At 44.1% G+C, this 13316-nt stretch overlaps 1 long non-coding RNA gene across 1 annotated transcript; it reads right to left on the reverse strand.

Annotated features, from left to right (window-relative positions):
* Positions 1 to 9662: 9662 nt before the first annotated feature.
* Positions 9663 to 10560, reverse strand: LOC144702615 (uncharacterized). Its single transcript, XR_013581283.1, has 2 exons — positions 10065 to 10560; positions 9663 to 9915 (listed from the first exon to the last, which is right to left on the reverse strand). It is a non-coding gene; the product is annotated as an uncharacterized LOC144702615 (long non-coding RNA).
* Positions 10561 to 13316: the final 2756 nt, after the last annotated feature.

A 13316-nucleotide genomic window follows, 5' to 3' on the forward strand; every position in this document is an offset into this window, starting at 1 on the left:
GGCGGCGGCGGCGCGCGCAGCGGCGCGCGCGCGGGCGCCTGGGTGTCCCCTTGGCGGGCTACAGGCAGCGTCGTGAGGCGGGCGGCAGCAGCGGCGGCAGCGGCGGCGAAGGCTAGGGTTAAGAGGACATGGGAGGCTGGGCAGTCCTCCAAGAAGTTAACAAAACTCAATTCTTGAAATAATGACTGCCTGATGTTTCTTGAAAACAATGGCCTATATATAGGCCTTGGAGGAAAGAGAAAATGACGAGAAAATAAAGATGTGCGCCGTGTCACGCCAAAGGGCAGTTGTGGATCTGCCTCTAGCGTCGTGTCATGACGCGCATAGGGACGTGCGTGGGTGGAGACATGCTTGTCGAAGGTTGTGGCATGTTTACTTCGGTTGACTCCGGTTGACCGTGGTCCATAGCGGGCGTGTTGACTCCGATTGACCGTGGTGACGCGTTCGGTGCTGAAGTGTTGGCGTCCTCGTGGACTCTGATTGACCGTGGTGACGCGCGTTTGGTGCTGAAGTGTTAGTGTCCTCGCCATCACATATTCATTATTTTTGGCACCTACTCTCAATTTTTTCCGTGATCAACTTAGTTTAACAGGAACACACCAATACCCCTTAATGATTGCTTTTGCATCATCAAGAATGTCAGAGAGCCGTCAAAAGGATTAACACTAATGCTGAATACATGCCAAAGAGACTAATTTATTCAATATAAAAAGAAACTATTAGAAATTCTGATCCTTGCAGCATTTGTGCGGACCTTCATCGGTCATTCGACTCTTGAAGTTTTGGCAACGATGTTGTCCTTCTCTACCTAAAGGTGAACCCTGTCTCACCTACAATTGGCCGTGAGGATACTCTCCTCGATGTAAATGCCTCCACTCCATAGTTTTCCCTCGAGATTATTCTATCCACTTATGCCCTTGATAACTGGATGAGCTTTGTTCATGCACTATTCCCTAACCCTCTAATGGGGGACCATCCAGCTAACGCCAGGACGGGACGAGTCCAACCACGCCGGGCTACTCGCACCGATGCTCGCTACAAGGGTTTTAAGTACTCTGCGTAAGCATCCTCTATCTTCGTATTTTATTTGCTTTGTCTTGTTGTAATTTTCATTCTTGGATTTTACGGACTGGGCCGGTGTTTTGGGCCTCGTCCATGTTATGCTTTTCCTTTTGCTTGTCACCATTGAAGAGAGGCCGAACCATGTCTCGCGATGGTTCATCCTCTCCACGACCTCACTTGGCACCTATCCTCACTATATAAGGGGATAGCATGCCCAAGTAAAAGCAGGCAATCGTTGAAGAAAATTCGAAAGTTGTCTCATCGTTCTATCTAGCGTAGATAGGAATTAGAGTGTAGAGAGAAGTGGCTATTCTTGCTCCACGTCGAGACTACTCCGTGGATTAGAGCCCGCGCCTTCACGTCGAGACTACTCCGTGACATCGTGTTCAACCGTCCTCGTCGAGACTACTCCGAGGCCGAGGGTTAAAGATTCAAGAATCATCCTCTTGAAGCATTAAGGCTTCCTCGTCGAGACCACTCCGAGGTTGTCTTGAGGATTCAAGAAGGGCCAACGTTGGGGTGTCGTTAGTCATTCCTTATCGAGACCACTCCGGGAACGTGCCGCCGACATCAACCGCCAAGATCCAACCATCTTACCTGCAAGAATCCTCCAACAGATCAAGCAGCCGCCATTTCTCGTGGGTTCTTGGGTGGTTATTCTTCAAGAAACCGCCACCCTCTTGGCGTTCTTGATCAACTACTGCACAAGAACCACCAAGATTTTAAGAAACCGCCACCTTCTTGGCGTTCTTGATCAACTGCCGCACAAGAACCACCAAGATTTCAAGAAACCGTCACCCTCTTGGCGTTCTTGATCAACTACCGCACAAGAACCACCAAGATTTCAAGAAAGCACCACCTTCTTGGCGTTCTTGATCATCTACCGCACAAGAAGCTCCAAGAATCGACGCAAGCCACCATCCGGAGGCGTTCTTGGGGTTGTTACAAGCCAAGAACCCATCCTCCGCCCCTGTTGCGCCACCTCCACCGACGTCGGTGCCCTCGCCTCGCCCACTACACGCACGTCGGAACTCAGGGCCTCCCCGCTCTTTCCCGTTCCGTGCTTAGTCGACCAACAGCACACCGGCTCCTCTCCGTTGTTGTCTCGTCGTCAAAAAAATCTCCCATTGCCTTTGGCTTCGTCGAAACATCATTTCCTGCCGTGGACTCCATCAATTCAGGTATCTCCTCGTCTTCCCCATCGTATTTTCAGTATCATTATATGTTGCAGTGCCGTCTCCCGCTATCTCTTCCTCTGCCTTGGATTACTACGATAATTGCTATAGGATAACCACCGTGTCGAGAGATAGGACTTCTTTGCGGTAGAAGGTTACTCATTGATCCTTAGACTTGGGACAACTCAGGGCCGTCAAACGCCCTTCACTCATAGACGTCGTATTTGGTCTTGAAGGGTCATTGGGAGTTTAATCAGATCAATATCTTTCTAACTGGACGTCATTGATCTTCCCTCCTCATTCGTGGTCGTCTCTTATTGCTCACCAAGGGTTTCTAATCGACATTCATTCCATAACATTAACTACAAATTCACTCACCATTGCTCCTGTGACGTAATAGGAGCCGTCCGATCCCGGCACGCTCATCGTATTACATCACCATCAAAAATGAATAAGCAATAATGAGCAATGAAAATTAGAATGACAAATAATGTGTTGGGCACAAACACTAGCAAAAATGTACTTTGTCGTGAACGAATGCAGAAGATGGTGAAAATGATCACCAATCAGATATGTCGAGAAACACGAAGGCATAGTCATCAACCTTGTCATATCCCCGTGCCATCAGCGTCAAGAGAGCCTATATCCATGAGAGGGATAGAGAGAATGACATAGAAAGAGACTTCTAGTTCAAATGAATTTTCAAGAAATTCAGCTCAAAGGGAGGAAGGAGAATGCAACAACGGATAAGAAAACAAGAGGAGTGGTGGTCTTTTATAGGTGCACTGTCGATGGCCTAACTGCCCACCTAAAAACTAGGCATGATTATAGGATCTGCAAAGTAAATTTCATGTACCAAGTGAACCCCCACAATCTAGAAACATAGGTCAGGGCAGTTGGATATTTTCAACAATCTCTGCCTTGCCAGACTCCACAAACCATACACGTGTCACTTAATAATCTTTTAGGTGCTTCACCTTGAGGCGGTCAGTGACCGCCTCAACGGGCGGGGCCATTAAGGGCCCTGCGGGACCCGAAATGGGCAGCCCATTTCGGGCTGCCCAAGGGCCCCGCAGGGTGCCCTAATGGGCGGCCCATTTCGGGCCGCCCAAGGCCCCCGCGGGACCTAACGGGCAGCCCATTTGGGTCCGCCCAAAGGACCCGAGGGTCCGTTAAAGGGCAGCTCATTTCGGGCTGCCCAAGGGCCCCGTAGGGAGCCCTAACGGGTGGCCCATTTTGGGCCGCCCAGGGCCCCCGCAGGAGCCCTAACGGGCGGCCCATTTAGGGCTGCCCAAGGGCCTCGAGGATCCATCAAAGGGCAGCCCATTTCGGGCTGCCCAAGGCCCCCGAAGGCCCCTTAAAGGGCGGCCCATTTCGGGCCGCCCATGGGGCCCCACGGGGGCCCATAATGGGCAGCCCATTTCGGGCTGCCCAGGGCCCCCCCAAGAGTCCCTTAAAGGGCGGCCCATTTCAGGCCGCCCATGGGGCCCGGCGGGGACACATAATGGGCAGCCCATTTTGGGCTGCCTAGGGCCCCCGAAATCCCCTTAAAGGGCGGCCCATTTGGGCCGCCCAAGGGGCCCCGCGAGATCTTTTATGGGCAGCTCAAAATCAGGCTGCCTAAAGGGCTCACATAACCCCATTTTGGGCCGCCTTGCAGGCCCTAGGGACCCCTAATGTGAGATCCATTTAATGGGCGGCCCAATCCCCGCGGAATTAATAATAGGCGGCCCATCTAGGGCTGCCTTGGGGCGCTTTAGGCATGAAATAGATGGCCCATTTTAGAATTCCCTTGGCCATTAAAAGACCTTTTAAAAGCCACTACAACAGCAATTCCAAGGCAAAGCTAGTCCATATTAGGGCTCTCAGCGATAGAAATATCAACGTTCAAGTTGCAAATTAGCCATTGAAAGACCGATTCAACCAAGTTTAATGGATTTTCACCACTAGCTGGCCCAAGAAGGTCCAAAAATGTATTGGTCTATGTTAGTTGAATGCAAGACTGACAGCTTATGGTTGGCATTTGGACTTGAAAACACCCACCATCACGGATAATCAAAGGTATTCATAACAGTAGTCGAGTACATGCAAATTCAGTACATTGTCCAGTGTAATGAAATTTTGACGGAAACAATATCCTGCCAAAGTGGGCTCTTTTGTGGAAATCATTTACTCTACACATTGGATGTAGTGTACATGTGTCAAATGCCGGTACTAGCTGGCCCAAAGGACAGTAAATACTGGACGAGACTTTGTACGCTCGTGATAAATGACATGAGACAAATATTCAGTTACTTTTCTTGTGATTGGTTAGTCAGTCCAAAGACAGACTTGCTAGTTAACGGGAACTTTTTTGTCTATGTTATTATTCACAACAAGATGTCAATTGCAGTTAATGTTATTGTCCAAAGATGATACATTAATGTTGCGCCTGATGTCTTGCAATGGGTTTGTACTTTATTTGAAATTCATTCTCTTATGTGAGCTATTTGTCCTATTCTACAGCGACTGCACATGAGTACATCACCGTACAAGGGCATAACATTCCCATCTTGAATCCCAATAACTTTCAGACGTGGAAGAAAGATGTAATGCTTGCCCTCGCATACTCAAATCTTGATTATGCCATGAGATCTGAAAAACCAGACGATGCAGATGAAGAAAACCTAGAGGCATGGGAAAGATCAAATCGGCCAAGTTTGATGACGATGCAACGTGTTGTGCCTGAATCTTATCAAGCAGATCTTATTCGACAAGACATCACAGAAACAGAATTTATGGCAGAAATTAAACAAAAGTTTGCAACTCATGAAGAATATGAAATTCATGAACTATTACACAAGTTGATTTCCATGAAATTTCATCAAAAGGGTCACATCAGAGAACATATTTTGGAAATGTCCGCTATAGCCACTAAAATCGGACAATTGGGCATGGATGCATCTGAAAAGATGCTCATGCACCTTGTGCTATATTCACTTCCTGCACCATATGAGCAATTCAAATTGGGATACAAGGTTCAACGTGAAAAGATGAGTCTCAACGATTTTATTTCGCTCTGTGCTCAAGAACAGCAACAGGTGATTACAGAGCGTCATGAAAGCGCCAATTTGACAATAAATGCAAAGAGGAAAATCAAGAGGCGGCCAAAACTAAAGCACGCTGAAAATGGGCCACATTAGAAGAAGCGACAGAAGTATTATGAAGTTGTGACTTGTTTCCATTGCAGAAAGAGTAGACATCTTAAAAAGAATTGCCCTAAGTTTCATGCTTGGCGAGCAAAGAAAGGTAATTTGATCTCCCTAGTTTTTTCAGAAGTTAATCTTGCCTCTATGCCCTTAGACACGTGGTGGCTCAACTCTGGGGCTACTATTCATGGTAGCGTGTCTATGCAAGATTGCCTCCATTGCCGGACACCGACTGCCGCTGAAAGCTTCATTTACACCGGGAATGGCAATTCAGCAGAAGTGGTGGCAATAGGGACGTTTAGGTTACACTTAAAGTCTGGACACTATTTAGACTTGATAGAGACTTTTGTTGTACCGTCTTTTAGACGTAATTTAATTTCTGTATCTGTTTTGGACAAATTCAGTTATACTTGTCTATTCGAAATAGTAAAGTTAGTCTCTTTTATGAATGAAGTCTAATTGGCACCGACTCTTTATTAAGTGATAGCAACCTTTATATACTTGATATGGACGTCCCATCCAATGAAATTTTGCATACTAGTGCAAAAGGGGCCAAGAGGAAGTTAACGAATAAGAAGTCCATTTCATTATGGCACAAAAGACTTGGGCATATTTCTCATCAGAGAATCGATCGCCTTGTGTCAAATGGTATTTTGGATCCATTTGATGACAAGAATCTCCACACTTGCATCAAGTGTATTAAGGGAAAACAAACAAAACCTAAGGGGAAAGGGGCCATTCGAGCTTTAGATGTTTTTGAATTGATCCATACAGATATATGTGGACCATTTCCTACCGCAACTAGAAATCTTCAACGCTACTTTATTACTTTCACATATGATTATTCTGGATACGGCCACCTGTATCTCATTCACGAGAAATCAGAATCTGTGGAAATATTTCGGAAATATAAAGCTGAAGTTGAAAATCAGCTAAATAAGCGGATTAAGACCATAAAATCCGATCGTGGAGGAGAAGTTTATGGCCGATATGATGGTTCAGGTGAACGATGTCCATGCCCTTTTGCTAAATATCTATCAGAATGTGGTATTGTTCCTCAATACACCATGCCAGGTTCACCCCACATGAATGGTGTTGCCGAAAGGCGAAATAGAACACTCCAAGATATGGTTAGATGTATGCTTGCAGAATCGTCTCTTCCAATGAACCTTTGGGGCGAAGCACTCAAGATGGCTGCCTATTTACTTAATCGAATCCCAACAAAGGCGACTAAGAAAACTCCATATGAGCTTTGGACAACTCGCAAACCAAGTTTGAAACATTTACACATTTGGGGTTGTCAAGCAGAAGCACGACCCTTATTGCCTAATGAACGGAAGCTTGACTCCAGAATTGTCACTTGCTATTTTGTTGGATATTCTGAAATGTCTAGAGGTTTTAAATTTTATGACCCCACCACTAAAACCATTTTTGAGACGGGAAATGCTGATTTCTTTGAGGATGTTGAGTTTGCAGGGGGAGATAAAGTTCATGACATTGTCTTTACGGAAGAATTAGAGGATGCCCCTTTAGTTATTGTTGATGACCAATAAGATGAATTAATCACACTTGGCCCACCAACAAAGGCACCACTAATTCAAGATAATGCTTCATGCTCCTCTATTCTAGTTAAACAAACATCACAACCTCAAATACAAGTGCCCTTAAGGAGATCCACTAGAGAAAGAAAATCTGCAATTCCGGATGACTATATTGTTTTTCTCTAGGAACACGAGGCTGATTTTGAGATCATGGAAGATGATCCTCTTAATATAAAACAGGCCAAGCAGAATTTTAACTCGCAAAGGTGGATAGATGCCATGAACAAAGAAATAAAATCTATGGTTGACAATGATGTTTGGGATCTTGTCCCATTACCCGAAGGTAAGAAGCCCATTGGCTGCAAATGGATATTTAAAACCAAAAGGGATTCAAAGGGTAATATGGATAGATATAAATCATGCCTTGTTGCCAAAGGTTTTACTCAACGAGAAGGCATAGATTATAATGAGACTTTCTCTCCAGTTTCATCGAAAGACTCCTTTAGAATTATAATGGCACTTGTAGCGCATTTTAATCTTGAACTACACCAGATGGATGTCAAGACTGCGTTTCTTAACGGAGACATTAATGAGACCATATATATGGTTCAACCAGAAAAGTTTGAGATCGGAGATCCACAGTCAATGGTATGCAAATTAAAGAAGTCCATCTATGGTCTAAACCAAGCTTCTCGTCAATGGTACCAAAAGTTTCATCGAATTATTGTCTCTTTCGGTTTTGAGCCAAATTTAGCAGATGAATGTGTGTACCATAAGTTTAGTGGGAGTAAATACATATTTCTCGTCCTATATGTCGATGACATATTACTTGCCACAAAACGATACAAACCTACTTCATGACACGAAGAAGTTTCTGTCGAGTCATTTTGAGATGAAGGATCTCGGTGAAGCCTCATATGTATTGGGCATTCAGATATATCGTGATCGCTCTCAAAATATCTTAGGTATGTCTCAAAAGGGATATATTGAAAAATCCTTAAACGATATGGCTTGGAAGATTGTAAACATCTAGACACTCCTATTTCTAAAGGAGACAAGTTCAGTCTTGACCAGTGTCTGAAGAACAATTTTGAAAGCCAGGAAATGCAAAAGGTTCCTTATGCATCAGCTGTGGGGAGTCTTATGTATGCACAAGTTTGTACACGCCCAGATATTGCTCATATTGTTGGTGTACTTGGCCGATATTTGAGTAATCCAGGTATGGATCATTGGAAAGCAACCAAGAGAGTCATGCGATACCTTCAGAGAACAAAGGATATATGCTCACATACAAGAAGTCAGATCAATTGGAGATCGTTGGGTATTCTGATTCTGATTTTGCTGGATGCGTTGATAGCAGAAAGTCTACTTCAGGCTATATTTTTCTATTAGCAGGAGGAGCTATATCTTGGAGAAGTGCGAAACAAGCATTGATAGCATCTTCTACTATGGCAGCAGAATATATAGCATGCTATGAAGCATCAAATCAAGGCAATTGGCTGAAGAATTTTGTCACAACCTTGAGAATCGTTGATGGCATTGAAAGGCCGCTGAAGCTCTATTGTGATAATCAGTCAGCCGTTATGTTTGCCAATAACAACAGGAGCTTAACAAAGTCAAAGCACATTGACATAAAGTTCCTAGTTGTGAAAGAAAAGTTCAGACAGGGCAGTTGTCTATTGAGCATATTGGGACAAACTCCATGGTAGCGGATCCACTTGCAAAAGGACTGCCGCCAAAGGTCTTTCATGAGCATGCTGCTCATATGGGTTTAATACCTCATGAGGATATGTAATTCAGTGGGAGTTTGTATTTTGATGTTCACTCAGTAATAGACACACTATGGAGTTTCTTTTCATGCTTGAGTAATCTCCTAAATTTAAGTATGTCTGAACAAACTTCAGTTGATCTCCACTCAGAATCTGGAGGACTAAGTTGGGAATGTACACGTATGAATCACTTGTTGTGTAATTTCCATGCTACACATCCACACATGATCTATGTCATTCATTGAATTAGTGTATGTGATCATTGTTTGGGTTTAGTTACAATTACTGTAACAAAAGCCCCATGGTTCTGTGCCAGTTTGTGATGGACGAGATTGGTTGAAATGTCTTAGTAATGATAGCAAAATTTTTGATCCAAAAGGCCTCCCCTCAAGCTTGTTCTATTCAACTAGAGAAGACGCGATGGATCGAGTTATGTTTTACATTGATTTACATTCATGTACGATCTTCATCATCCTTGAGAATCGATGCAAGACTCCTGCGGATCTAACAAACTCCTCCGAACTTAATTGTAGATTTTTTCGCAGGAATATTGGCGCTATTCTCAGAGGTTACCATGATATGTTTTTACATCCCTTTCTTTCTTGCTATAATATCCAATGATCATGATAGTAGGAAAAAAGAGATGCAACAAATTTCTTAATCTTATGATGCTACTCAAGCATCCGCTAAAGTTCGTACTTATCTCTGCAGCATTCGCCTTTAAAGGACGGTCTAGCAAAAAAAAAGGAAAACAGCGTCCTACGTGTACTATGCAGAAATAAAAGTAAAGACAAGTGCATAATATAGATTGGAAAGAGACCATAAGCTGCTAATGATTACGAATCCTCACTGTTTTTTTAAAGTTCAAATAGATATTTCATCGTAATGTCTTTATTTCATGAGATAACTGTCATCGAGAACACATCGTAGAAAACACCAATCAACAGTACTATTTCTCGTCTCCCCACCATCTCTGAGATAGATCTCTATCCGACTGACGGAGTTCTGACCACGATGCCGCGATCGTTAATCCATACAAATACACGGTCGCATCGGAAGTCCATGATTCTACTGTCCCTTTCATTGATGAGAATAGCCTGAACACGACGGTTCTGTCTCTCGATAACAATAACTGCGATTCTGCCATGAGCTCTCACCAGCTCCGGCCACTCTTGCTTCCCTGTGAACCAGTTCTCAGGTAAGAAAACTCATCGCATGGCATCTCCGATAAAGGAAATCAAAAGACGCGTTATAATGAAGACAGAACTAAGAAAGAACATCGCACTTCTGATGACACTATAGAATCAGGGGAACCAGATTTTGCCATACCTGTACAACTCGACATATTGGTTTTGCAGAGAGGACTTCGAGCAGTTGTTTTACGGAAATGGATCAATGATGCCAAACCTACAAGGAGCGGGCCTATATATAGCGAGAACAGCGTTCTCAAATCCGAGGATTGACTCGTCAAAAATTTTACGGGTACAAAGCGAGGCTACCAACTTCGGCAGCTATACTTGACCAGTCTTTGGCTTGGACGAACGAGAAATCCACAAATTCAGCCTTTGAGCAAGACGTTTTGGTCTAGCATCTGTGGCTGAATTTCCATTCAACGAACTTGTTGTTTGATATCGGCGCATTGGTTTCCATTCAGAACGCTGACCGTCTAATAGATTGACCAGAATTTACTGGCATTATTTTCGTCCATTCATTAAGTTCTGATTTTTTTCCGAAAACCGTTGACGAGTTCTCATGGCGTTCACTAGTTATCGTTTGTTCCTCGAAATTCTTAAATGGTTACTCTAGAACACATTTACTTCTTTGCCTACGGTGGCCCGTCATTCATCGTGCTTTACTTGTAGCACAGAACCTTGATTTTTTCAGTTTTTTTAGACGTCTGGTATGAGTTTTTGTCTTACGATATTCTCCTGGGTTCCCTTTTATTTATGTTCTCACGATTCTCGTTCAGCAATAAAAGAACATTCCTTAACGGCATCTTGAACCAAAGCCACAGTGAAAATTGTTTGCTGCGTACTACACAGCAAACAATAATATTTTCCCTTTCGGGGGATGCCTAGGACGCCTAAGTGTTGAGATTTAAGCCCTTCCAGTTGTTTCAAGACTTGACAGAGAAACGGAATAAAAGTCGCGGAGACGCTAACCGTCATATTTTACACACTAATTTGGCTGTTCGACGAGATTCCCAACGAACACTCCAAACACAGTTGCGAACTCTTTATTTGGTTCCTCTGTTGCCTGGCCTTCCCTTCCATTTGAATGCCATATTTCACCCAGATAAATGAAGCAGTTTAGACGCATCTGGTGTTCTAAAGATTCATAAAGTATACATAGAGCGGCCTATTCCACGCAAGTTCTGTACTACACGGCATCGCGGGACCAGATTGGCCTTATCGACATTCGCCGTTCCACTTTTCAAAACATAATCATTTAAGTCTCCCGTGTTTCTACTAGTTCCGGCCATAGATCTATCTCTAACCAGCGACGATGAACACCAACAAGACTATATTCTAGGCGACGAGGTTTTTACTAACATTTCATTGAGTTTTTATGTTTCACTGTAATATTCCAAAAGACCTCAACATCATTTTTTTCAACGCTTAAGTAGTTATTACTTAAGGGCTTAGATCAAATCCAAAGATCAGCCCAAACATGGTTGTCTAAGATTTATTTAAATTCCCCGGTTTTCCCGTCTGCTTTAAATTATTTTCCGCGAGCAGTTTCATGTAACTGTAATACACCGCTAGGCACAATTGTTTAACTTGCTTCATCGAGAAAGTCGGAGAGCCTTCAAAGAGTGTAACGCCAAATACATGCCAAAGAGACTGGCTTATTCAGCGTAAATAGAAAGCTATTTGTAAATTTCTCCCTCTCTCTCTCGCTCTTTCGCTATCTCTCTTTCTCTCTCCATCTATCTATCTCTCTCTCTCCTATCTTTCACTTTTCACTATCACATTTTCTCTCTCTCTCTCTCTCTCCCCCCCCCTTTCTCTCTCTCTCGCGTTCTCTCTCTCTTTCTCCTCTATGTCGTTGCCTCTCTCTCGTTTCTTTTCCATTCCATCTCTCTCTCTCTCTCAACCACTATTGTTATCTCTCTCTTTTTTTTTATCTCTGTTCCGTTCATCCCTTCTTACTCTACGTGTCACTCTGTTCTGATATCGCTCTCATTCTCCTTATCTTTCTCCCTCTCTTTTTATTTTAGCTCTCTCCCTGTTTCTTTTTATTATTTCCCTCTTCACTCACTCTTGTGATCTCTCTCTCGGTCTGTTTATCTCTCTCCCCTTATCTTTTTTCTCATTCTCCCTGTCTCACCCACTATTTTTTTCTCCCTCTTATTTTCTTTATCGCTCTCCCTCTCCCGCTTCTTCGTTCTCTCTCACACCATGAGAACTCCTCTAATTTTCTCGTTTTTGGTCTAATTTTTTCGCCTTTTCGCTTTTTCTCTTTTTCCTCCCCTCTCACTCTTTTTTTCTCTTTCTCGGTCTGTTCATCTCTCTCCCCTTATCTTTTTTCTCATTCTCCCTGTCTCACCCACTATTTTTTATCTCCCTCTAATTTTCTCGTTTCTTCACGCTCTTGTTATCTCTCCCTTTCCCTTTCTCTTTCTCTTTATCGTTTTCGCTCTCTCTCACTCAATCCTTGTCATGCTCCCCCTCTCTAACTCATTCTGGTTATCTTTTTCTGATTCTCTTTAGCGCCCTCCCTCGCTCGCTCACTCACTTTCGTTCACTCTCTCTCACTCTCTTTGTCGCTCTCCCTCTCGCTACCACTCTCTCTCTCGCTCTCTCCCTTTATGGCACTCTCACTCTCACTCTCGTTTTTTATCCCTCCCGCTTTCTCTTTCCCTCTCCCTCTCCCTCTCTCTCTCCCTTCCCCTCTCACGTCCTCCCTTCTCTCCCTGGGTCTCTTCCACTCCTCTCTATGTCACTAACGATCTCTCTCTGTTCCCTCTCTCTCCCTCTACCTCTCTCTATCTCTCCCTCTCCCTCTCCCTCTCCCGCACCCTCATCCTCTCCTAGTCTCTATCTCTCTCTCGCCCCTCCTTCTTTCTCGCGCTCCCTCTCTCTCTCCTCTTTCTCCCGCTCCTTTTCTATCTCCTTCCCTCTCTCCCTTTCCTGCCATTTTCGTTCCCTCTCTGTTCCCCTCTCCCCTTCCTCTCGCGCTCTCCTCTCTTTCTCTGTCCCTTTCTTCTCTCACCCTTTGCCTCTCTGCCTGTCTCTCTCATCTCTCTTACGCTCCCACTCTTTTCTCTCTCTTTCTCTCTTTATACCTCTCCCTCTGTCTCCCTCTCTTTCTCCCTCAGTCCCTCTCTCCCTTCGTTCTCTTGTTTTCTCTCCCTCCCCTTCTCCGTCTCTCACTTTCTCTTTTTCTTGGTCTGCGCATCTTTCCTTTTCGGTCTTGAATTGGGTGAAGAAGCACAGAATGAGCCGTACAAGGAAGCTTTAATTGGGGAACCAGACTACACGCGTCGGACCTAGCGTCAACTAACCTTTCGGCCTCGCTAGAAAAACTGATCTAGCTGTTTCTTGCGGGGCCTAAATTACGTTTTAATCGTGTGTCGGC

This window comes from Wolffia australiana, chromosome 4, assembly GCF_029677425.1.
Source record: "Wolffia australiana isolate 7733 chromosome 4, ASM2967742v1".
Taxonomy (NCBI): domain Eukaryota; kingdom Viridiplantae; phylum Streptophyta; class Magnoliopsida; order Alismatales; family Araceae; genus Wolffia; species Wolffia australiana.